We start from the raw sequence: 11,610 nt of genomic DNA on the forward strand, positions 1-11,610 counted from the left end.
TTTTATGGATATGACACCAAAAGCATAAGCAACAAAAGCAAAAATAAATAAATGGGACTATACCAAACTAAACAGCTTCTGCACAGTGAAAGAAAAAATCAACAGAATGAAAAGGCAATCTTCTTTTGCAATTCTATGGAATGCAAGAAAATATTTGCAAACCACATATCCAATAAAGGGTTACTATCCAAAATATACAAGTAACTCATACAACTCAGCAGCAAAAAAACCCCCCAAACAATCCAATTTTAAAATCGGCAGAGAGGGGCTTCCCTGGTGGCGCAGTGGTTGGAAGTCCGCCTGCTGATACAGGGGGCGGGGGTTTGTGCCCCAGTCCGGGAGGATCCCACGTGCTGTGGAGCGGCTGGGCCCGTGAGGCATGGTGGCTGAGCCTGCTGTGCTCCGCAGCGGGAGAGGCCACGGCAGTGAGAGGCCCACGTACCGCAAAAAAAAAAAAAGAAAAATCGTCAGAGAAAGTGAACATTTTTCAAAAGAAGATATATAAATGGCTAACAGGTACATGAAAAGATGCTCAACATCACTAATCATCAGGGAAATTAAGACAACGAGATATCACCTCACATCTGTTAGAATGACTATTATCAAAGAGATAACAAATAACAAGTGTTGGCGAGGATGTGGAGAAAGGGAATCCTCGTGCACTGTTGGAGGGAACATAAACTGGTACATTCACTTTGGAAAACAGTAGGTAGGTTCCTCAAAAAATTGAAACTAGAACCACTATACAATCCAGCAATCACACTTCTAGGTATATATCCAAAGGAAATGAAATCAGGAACCCAAAGAGATACCTGTAAACCCATGTTCATTGCAGCCTTATTCACAAAAGCCAAGATACAGAAACAACCTAAGTGTTCATCAATGGATGAATAAAGAAAATGTTAAACACACACATATATTATTCAGCCACGAGAAAGAAGGAAATCCTGCCATTTGCTACAAAATGGATAGATCTTGATGGCATTATGTTAAGTGACATAAGTCAGACACAGAGAGACAAATACTGTATGACCTCACTTATATGTGGAATCTGAAAAAAGCCGAACTAACAGAAACAGAGTAGAACAGTGGTTGCCAAGAGCTTAGAGGTGGGGGAAATGGGAAGATGTTGGTAAAAAGTATAAACTTCCAGTTTCAAGATGAATAAGTTCAGGGGATCTAATATACAGCACGGTGACTCTAGCTAACAATACTGTATTATATACTTGAAAGTTATTAAAAGAGTAGATCTTAAACATTCTCACCACACACACAAAAAAATAATAAGGTGATAAAGGTGTTTAGTAACCCTATTGTGGTAGTCACTTCACAATATATATGTGTATCAAATCATCACACTGTATACCTTAACCTTACACAGTGTTATACATCAACTGTATCTCAATAACGCTGGAAGAAAAAAAAGGATGAACATAGAAAAACAGGTGTTTATAATACACAAATAATGAGCAATTTAAAATGTCTACTAATTTTACAAATTTATCAATCTAAGTTAAACCTGTTTACCTCATCAATCCATGAGAGTACCATCTTGACTGTAGGTCCTTAAATGTATAAATTCAAAAATATGCCATATTAGAAAGTGCCTGGCTATTCCACACATTGATACATTTCTCAAGTCTCAACATTAAGTATTTATTGTAAGCTATGGTAAGAATTGTGATCTTCATCTTAAGAGCCACAAAAAGTTACTGATACTTTTTTAGTAGAAGAGGATGTGACCAGATTTACATTACAAAAGGAAGCCTCCAGTTGTAGTATGGAGAATGAATTTCTGATGTGTTGGAGGTGGGGAGGTTGAAAAAGGTGGATGTGTGATGCTACTGTAAAATATTATTGCAGTGGTACATATGAATAGAATCTTCGACAGTAATCTATGCCCAGATTATGGACTAGTGTGGTAGCAGCAGAAAGAAAAAAGGATGAATTGCCGAGATAAACTGACAGAACTTGACTTTGCATAGCATACGGGGAGCGAGGGTAAGGGAGCTCCTAAAGACGGGTAGTTTCTGGTTAGAAGAAAAAAATACATGGTGATTCCACTTATTAAGAAAAGGGACGCCAGAACAGAACCAGGTTTTAGGAGAACAGATGACTCTGATCTGAGGCATACTGAGTTTGAGAGGGAGCTCAAAGGAGTGTTTGGCACATACTAAAGGAGCAGATATTATTATTATCATAATCATCCTTAATCTCCCACTTTTTGTCACATGTAGGGTCGTATACAAATACTCTTCGTCTTGAGATAGATATGGCTGATGGGGATGTTGTGGCATTGTCTCCTCATAAATTATGGGTCAGATATGAGGATCCCTGAATTTCTTGCCTTGGGGTAAGCTGAAGGAATACGGCTGTATCTCCGAGCACCATCTACCCATGTTGGAGGTAACAGAATCCAATACCCCTAGATGAGGGCTTAGACTTCTTACAACAGTGCTCCCCATCCCACAGCTCTGAGACTTTAGAGTAAAGCCTGCATCTCACCAGACTGTCTTTCCCAAGATTTGGCATCAAAAGTAGAGGATTATCACTTTTTTGCCAGCTCCCTCCCAAAACCCAGCAAGACAAGTAGAGAATCTAGTTACTATTCAAATGTTTTATCTTACTAAGGGAGGAAAAAAGGTTGGCAAAAAAAAAAAAAGTATAGAAATCAAAATGTCCTTCTAACTAGGCCTCACTGACCATTTATCATATATCTGAAACAAAAATACACTATCTAAATTCTAAATATAGTATTTTTTCCTTCATTTTTTTCCAAAGGAAGGAAATCGTAATAGTCTGTAGGAAATTTTCCAACACACAAGCTGTACACATATTTGTCATTTCTTCATCAAGCTGAAATCTTCACAATAGAATCTTAAGAAATCTTTTAAATATTGAGAAATTCACAGAGTTTTTGGCATATATATACACAAATATATACATTGACAAAGACTCTCACATTGACCAAATTTTAATCAAGCTCCTCTGAACCCTCTTCTCAACTAGGCCTCAACCTTTGGCCTTCCACATTAATCTCTGTATCACCCAGTTTTAGCAAGAATCCTGCTAAGTCAGTTTAGCATGAATCTCCCACCTTGGGTATCTAATCACTCTGGCCTGCCTCCAGCAAGAATCCTGTCACTTGGTTTAACCAGGATCCACCCTATCCCTGATGTTTCCTCTTAGTAATTTTCCATCCACTGATCTCCATTCTGCTCCTTGGCTATAAATGCCCACTTGTCCATGCTGTATTCAGAACTGAGCACAGTTCTATACTTAGGTCTTTTTTCCCCTACAGCAATGGCTCCTGAATAAAATCCATTTTTACCAAGTTCACACACGTGCAGCTCTGGTTTCTTTGACAATATGAAGCTCTATATACAGTGTATATAGACACACACACAGACACACATATAAAGGAAATCATAAAACTATTTATAAAAGTAAAAGAATATTTAAGTAAATAGCGTATCATATCAAACCCCAGAGAGGATGGCTAAACATAATTTCCTACCCCTTTTTAAATTAACACCCTTTGCAATATGACTTTGTGGCCCTTCCCATCAAAAGGGTGTATCATATCAAACCCCAGAGAGGATACCTAAACATAATTTCCTACTCCTTTTTGAATTAATACCCATTGCAGCAATATGACTTTGTAGCCCTTCCCATCAAAAGGTGTAGTCTATTCTCCTATTCCTTGAATCTGGGCTGGCGTTATGACTTGTTTTGCCCAAAAGCATCCAACAAAAGGGATGTTGTTAAGTTCTAAGCCAATCCTAAGTCTGTACTTCAAAAGTCCTTGCAATTCTGCTTACCTTGCTTAAGTCCCAGCAACTGTCATGTGAAGAAGTCTAGGTTAGCCTGCTGCGGGATGACAGAGACACAAGGCTCATTGCCCCCACTGCCTCAGCCAAGAGCTCATCACCCTCATAAAGAATGCTGAAAACATTTTTCGAAAGAAGGACTAGAAAATTAAGGCAGGGGTATTTCCTAAAACATACAGCAAAAAGAAAGAGGAAAATATGGAACAAACAATATAAGAAATGGAATATAAACCTAAAATATTCAACATCTGAATAACAGATATTCCAGACAGAAAAAATCAAGAAAATACAGGAGAGGAAATAATCAAATAAATAACAGAAGAAAATTTCAGAGAACTGAAGTAAAATGCAAGTCTTCATATTGAAAAACTATATACCAAGCACTAATCAGATGAATAAAAATAAGATCCTTATCTAGGTACATTCTTGAGACTTTTGAGCATGAGGTGTATATGAAAAATATTTTAGGGACTTCACTGGTGGTCCAGTGGTTAAGAATCTGTCTTGCAATGCAGGGGATGCTAGTTCAACCCCTGGTCAGGGAACTAAGATCCCACATGCTGCGGGGCAACTAAGCCCGCACGCTGCAACTACTGAGCCTGTGTGCCACAACTAGAGAGCCCACACACCACAACTATAGAGCCCACATGCTCTGGAGCCCACATGCCACAACTAGAGAGCCTGCATGCTGCAACTAGAGCGCCCACGCACTGCAACTAATGAGCCCACATGCCACAACTAGAGAGAACCCCATGCACTGCAATGAAGAGCCTGTTCACCAGAATGAAAGATCCCACGTGCCACAATGAAAGATCCCATGTGCTGTAACTAAGACCCAACACAGCCAAAAAATAAATAAATAAATATTTTAAAAAAGAGAAAGAAAAATATTTCAAAAGTTTCCAGAAAGGCAAGAAATAAGCAGGTATCAGGCTTCTCAGTAACAACACAAAATGCTAGAAGGCAATGTGCCTTGCCTTCAAACTTCTGAGGAAAAAATGTTTATAATTTTGAACTTAAAACTCTATACCCACAGCTCCATCAACAATAAAGGTCAAGCAAAAACATTCTCAGACACACAACAGCCCTAAAATTTGTTGTTCAGCAATGTTACGAAGACATCAAGGATGTCGTTCAGTGAAATGAAGTGAGAGACAAAGAAAACATAGGATCTAAGAAACAGAATATCTAATCCAGTAACACAGCAAAGGAAAGATCCAGAATGACAACCATGCAGCAGACCTAGACAGTAACAAATCCCACACTGACAAAGGGCTCTAAAAAACTGTCTCCAAGGGCTTCCCTGGTGGCACAGTGGTTGAGAGTCCGCCTGCCGATGCAGGGGACACGGGTTCGTGCCCCGGTCCGGGAGGATCCCACATGTCGCGGAGCGGCTGGGCCCGTGAGCCATGGCCACTAAGCCTGTGCACCGGAAGCCTGTGCTCCGCAACGGGAGAGGCCACAACAGTGATAGGCCCGTGTACTGCAAAATAAAAAAAAAATTAAAAAGAAAAAAACTGTCTCCAAGAAGAAAGTGGATTCTTAAAACCGAGTGTGACAGGCCAGATAATTTTGAGAATATAATGGTGTCTTATTCTTTTGTCAGTCAGAAGAAAAAAACAGTAATTCTAAACTCTAGAGAAAAAAAAAGCTATATATGAAAGTCAAGATTCAATTATAAAGAAAATTATAGTATATAATTTTGAGAAATTTATGTAGAAGAAAAGACAACCCTCAGAATGGGGGAAAAAATATTTGCAAATGAAGCAACTGACAAAGGATTAATTTACAAGCAGCTCATGAAGCTCAATATCAAACAAACAACCCAATCCAAAAATGGGCAGAAGACCTAAATAGACATTTCTCCAAAGAAGATATACAGATTGCCAACAAACACATGAAAGGATGCTCAACATCACTAATCGTTAGAGAAATGCAAATCGAAACTACAATGAGGTATCACCTCACACCAGTCAGAATGGCCATCATCAAAAAATCTAGAAACAATAAATGCTGGAGAGGGTGTGGAGAAAAGGGAACCCTCCTGCATTGTTGGAGGGAATGTAAATTGATACAGCCACTATGGAGAACAGTATGGAGGGTCCTTTAAAAATAGAACTACCATACAACCCAGCAATCCCACTACTGGGCATATAACATGAGAAAACCGTAATTCAAAAAGAGCCATGTGGGCTTCCCTGGTGGCGCAGTGGTTGAGAGTCCACCTGCTGATGCAGGGAACACGGGTTCGTGCCCTGGTCCGGGATGATCCCACATGCTGCGGAGCAGCTAGGCCCGTGAGCCATGGCCGCTAAGCCTGCGCGTCCAGAGCCTGTGCTCCACAACAGGAGAGGCCACAACAGTGAGAGGCCCACATACCGCTAAAAAAAAAAAAAAAAAAGAGCCATGTACCACAATGTTCACTGCAGCTCTATTTACAATAGCCAGGACATGGAAGCAACCTAAGTGTCCATCGACAGATGAATGGATAAAGAAGACGTGGCACATATATACAATGGAATATTACTCAGTCACAAAAAAGACAAAATTGAGATATTTGCAGTGAAGTGGATGGACCTAGAGTCTGTCATACAGAGTGAAGTAAGTCAGAAAGAGAAAAACAAATACCGTATGCTAACACAGGTGGATGGACCTAGAGCCTGTCAAACAGTGAAGTAAGAAAGAGAAAAACAAATATCATATGCTAACACATATATATGGAATCTAAAAAAAAAAACAAAAACAAAAAAAAAACTGGTTCTGAAGAACCTAGGGGCAGGACAGGAATAAAGACACAGAGGTAGAGAATGGACTTGAGGACAGGGGGAGGGGGAAGGGTAAGCTGTGAGAAAGTGAGAGAGTGGCATGGACATATATACACTACCAAACATAAAATAGATAGCTAGTGGGAAGCAGCTGCATAGCACAGGGAGATCATCTTGGTGACCACCTAGAGGGGTGGGATAGGGAGGGTGGGAGGGAGATGCAAGAGGGAGGGGATATGGGGATATATGTATACGTATAGCTGATTCACTTTGTTATGCAGCAGAAACTAACACACCCTTGTAAAGCAACTATACTCCAATAAAGATGTTTAAAAAAAAATCTATTTGAGTTTGATCCTAGAAACGTTCTCCTTAGGGTCATGACTTTGGATACAGAGACAAAGAAACGTAATCACAGCATAAACTATTTGGTTCCCTATTATATAATCATAAATTAGGTAAATGTCGTTTATTGAGGTTTTTTAATTTAAACAAACTTTTTTAGAACTGCTTGATATATAGAAAACTTACCAAGATAGTGCTGAGAGTTCCCATATACCAGTTTCCCCTATTATTAACATCTTATGCTATATGACATGGTTGTCACAACTAGGGAATGAACACTGGTACTTTAGTATTAACTAAACTACACATTTAACTTGGATTTCACTAATTTCTCCCTGATGTCCTTTCTGTTCCAGATCCCATTCAGGATACTATATCATACTTAGTGATCACGTTGTCTTATCTTTTTCTGGTGACAGTTTCTAAGGACCTTATTTTTGATGACCTTAACAGCTTCAAGGAGTACTGGTTAGTTACTATGTTCGTTCTAGCCTTCCCCCCCCATGCTTATCTCCAATCTCCCTTTCCAATAGTGAGAAACCTGGCCCCTATCAGCCACCACACTTTTACATATTTGTTCATTCTCAGTACACATGTAGTTTCAGAACTGTTAACCTGTACCCGTGAGACACAACTTTATCAGAGTATAGTGTTTATGTATACCTTTGTCTTTAGTCTTACAGTTTCCGAGTCAAAGCATTCTTTTCCAAAGTTATTCAAGTCAAGCATCTTTTTACCCATTCCTTCAGTGAGGCTATGCCATATACATTTCTAATACATTGGTTAGATTCTTTTATCAGTCTGCATTCCATTTTGGAATCCCTCAAACTCCTGGCTGATTTTTTTAAATATGCATACATTAACCTTTTTATGCTATAAAGTTCTATGGATTTTAAAGAATGCATAGCATCATATGTCCACAACAGTTTAGTTCATCACCCTAAAAACTTCCATGTGCTTGCCCAAGTCAAACACTCCCCCTTCCTCAAACCCCAACAACCACTGATCTGCTTTCCATCCCTATAGTTTTGCACTTTCTAGAAGACCATATGAATGGAATCATTTAGTATGTAGTCTTTTCAATCTGGCTTCCTTAACTTAGCAACCATGTTGTAGCATTAATTAATAATTCATTCCTGCTTTTCGCTGATTAATAACCCATTGTATGGCTGTACCATCATCTATTGAAGAACTTCTTGGTTGCATCCAGTTTTTTGATGATTATGAATAAAGCTAGCAGTTGTGAATAAAGCACACATAGGTTTTTGTGTGAGCATACATTTTCAAATCAATTTGGTAAGTACCTAGGAGTGCAATTGCTGGGTCATATGGTAAGTCTGTGTTTTTTGTTTTTTTAAACATCTTACTGGAGTGTAATTGCTTTACAACGGTGTGTTAGTTTCTGCTGTATAACAAAGTGAATCAGTTATATGTATACATATATCCCCATATCCCCTCCCTCTTGCACCTCCCTTGCACCCTCCCTATCCCACCCCTCTAGGTGGTCACAAAGCACCAAGCTGATCTCCCTGTGCGACGCAGCTTCTTCCCACTAGCTATTGATTTTACTTTTGTTAGTGTGCATATGTCAATGCTACTCTCTCACTTCCTCCCAGCTTACCCTTCCCCCTCCCCGTGTCCTCAAGTCCATTCTCTACCTCTGCATCTTTATTCTTGTCCTGCCCTTAGCTTCATCAGAACCATTTTTTTTTTTTAGATTCCATACATATGTGTTAGCATACGGTCTTTGTTTTTTCTCTTTCTGATGGTAAGTCTGTGTGTAACTTTATAAGAAATTGCTAAACTGTCTCCCAAAGTGGCTACACCATTTTGCATTCCCACCAGCAAGTATGAGATCACCAGCATTTGGTACTGCCAATATTTTGGATCTTAACCATTCTAATAAATGTGTAGTAGCTCCTCACTGAGTAGCTCCTCATTATTTGTCATTAGGGAAGTAATTTTCACTTCCCTAATGACAAATAATGTTGAGTATCTTTTCACATGGTTATTTGGCATCCATAAATCTTCTTTGAAGTGTCTATTCAGATCTTTGTCCATTTTTTTAATCAGTTGGTTGTTTTCTTATTGAGCTTTAAAAATTTGTTATATAGTCAGGATATATGTTCTTTATCAGATATGTGATTTGCAAACTTTTTCTCCCAGGTATAACCTGGCTTTTCACTGTCTTAACAGTATCTCTTGTAGAGCAAAAGTTTTTAATTTTGGTAAAGTCCAATTTATCAATTTTATCTTTCATAGATTGTGAAAGGACCATCTCCAAGAAGGAAGTGAGTTCTTATAACCAAGTATAACACAGAAGCCAGGTAATTCTGAGAATATGATCAAAGTATCTTATTTTTTGTCAATAAGAAGGAAAAAAGTAATTCCAAACTCTGGCGGGGTGGGGTAGGGCTCTATAAGAAAGTCATTATCCACTTATAAATAAAATTAAAATATTACATATTTTTTTAAATATATGGAGTAAAAAACATATGGAGAAAAAAATATAACCCATTTGACTTTGGTCCTAAAAACCTATTGCTAAGGTTATGATTCTGGACCCCAAAATAAAGAAATATAATCACAATGTACTATTTGTTTCTGCACTGTGATCATAATAAGTTAAACAGTTAAATGTTGTTTATTAACTTTTAGAATAAATTGAAAGCATGGAAGAGTTAATTATGATTACAGAATAATTATGATAACACTAATAGCAATCATTCATATAGTACTTAGTATGTACCAGGCCTTGTTTTAAATCCTTTACATACAATAAGTCACTTAATTATGACAATAATCCTGTGAACTAAGTACCATTATTATCCCCATTTTACAGTTGAGGAAAGTGAGGCACAGAGAGATTAAATAACTTGCCAACTTCACAAAGTTAGCATGTGGTAGACCTTGGATTTGAATCCAGTCAACCTGGCTCCAATGTCTACATTCTTAACCACAATGTTATATTGCCTTCTTTAAATAGAATATAAATATTATCAACTTTGATAATTTTAAAATAAATAAATATTTGTCAGAAGTTAAAAGACAGGACTTCCCTGGTGGCGCAGTGGTTAAGAATACACCTGCCAATGCGGGGGACACGGGTTCGAGCCCTGGTCCAGGAAGATCCCACATGCCGTGGAGCAACTAAGCCGTTGCACCACAATTACTGAGCCTGTGCTCTAGAGCCTGGGAGCCACAACTACTGAGCCCACGTGCCCCAACTACTGAAGCCCGTGCACCTAGAGCCCGTGCTCTGCAACAGAAGAAGCCACTGCAATGAAGCCCACACACGACAACAAAGAATATCCCCCAGTTGCCACAACTAGAGAAAGCCCGTGCGCAGCAACAAAGACCCAATGCAGCCAAAAATAAATAAATAAATAAAATTTTAAAAATAAATAAAATAAAAGACAGGAAAAAAGGTAAAAGAGTTGAAGTAAAGGATATGAGTGATAATATCCTCACTTTATAAAAAGGGAAATAAGAGATACTGCTCAAAATTAATGGAACATGAAATAGGGGCTTAGTTATACTCGAGTTGCAAAAATAGAGGAAATAACATCAACAATATATAACCATATAAAATCTGAAGGAGAGTAGAGTAGCACAAGAATAGTATAAATGAACTAAAGCCTCATCTTTCATTTTTTTTCCGGCTATGCCGTACAGCTTCTGGAATCTAGTTCCCAGACCAGGGATCAAACCCAGGCCCCCTGAAGTGGAAGCAGGGGAATCCTAACCACTGGACCACCAGGGAATTCCATAAAGCCTCATCTTTAATGGCAGGTCATCAATGGTATTGCCTTAGATGATAAATCAAGAAATAGTGGTATATTATTTTAAATTATAGAGGCACCTATTAGAAGACAAAAAGAAATAATTAAAATTGGCTTGCAGTATTTCAGACAGGCTAGTATAGTACAGCAGTTAAAAATAAAAGCTCTGGATCAAAACTTCCTGGGATCAAACCCTATTCCTCCACTTAGTATTAATAGTGCTATTAAAGAAAGTTACTTGGTCTTCTTTTCCTCAAATTCCTTATCTAAAAATGGCTATATGCTGAAAATAGCTAATTTACATGATGTTATGAAGATCAAGAGAGTTAATACAGGTACAGCATTAGAACTAACTGGCCCATAGTAGGTAAACTCTAAATAAATGTTAGCTATCAGCTATGAATTAGAGAGAACACACACGCACGCACACACACACACACACACACACACACACAAAATAAGTTTACATTTAGTTCCTGACTTAGCCAAGGATCCAAATCTTGTCAGCAGTCAGATTGCCACTAAGAGCAGGGACAGATGTAGTATATCTCAGCATAGCTTCCACTGGCCTCTAAAGTCATGCACTACCAGTGAAAGAACAAGGTAGGGTCTTGCAATATTTGGCAAGATCAATTCTTATGGTTCCACTTCTCTTTTATGCTTAGGGCTTACATTACCATTTTGGTAAAAACAAGCTCTAAGAATTTATGCCCTTTAACGGGAAGAAATTATAAACATCTGGGCTCCTGCTAGTTCTTGAGCCAAACTCATTGCTAATAAGGCCACAACTTTTTATCTAATGGGAGAAAGCAGAATCAATGTCCAGATGTTCCTGAACAGCCTTGCTTCCTCCAGGTTTCCAGTGTTTGTAAAGACTGTTTCTCCACA

The sequence above is a fragment of the Leucopleurus acutus genome (genome assembly GCF_964270905.1).
Source record: "Leucopleurus acutus genome assembly, chromosome: 1".
In the NCBI taxonomy this organism is placed as follows: Eukaryota; Metazoa; Chordata; class Mammalia; order Artiodactyla; family Delphinidae; genus Leucopleurus; species Leucopleurus acutus.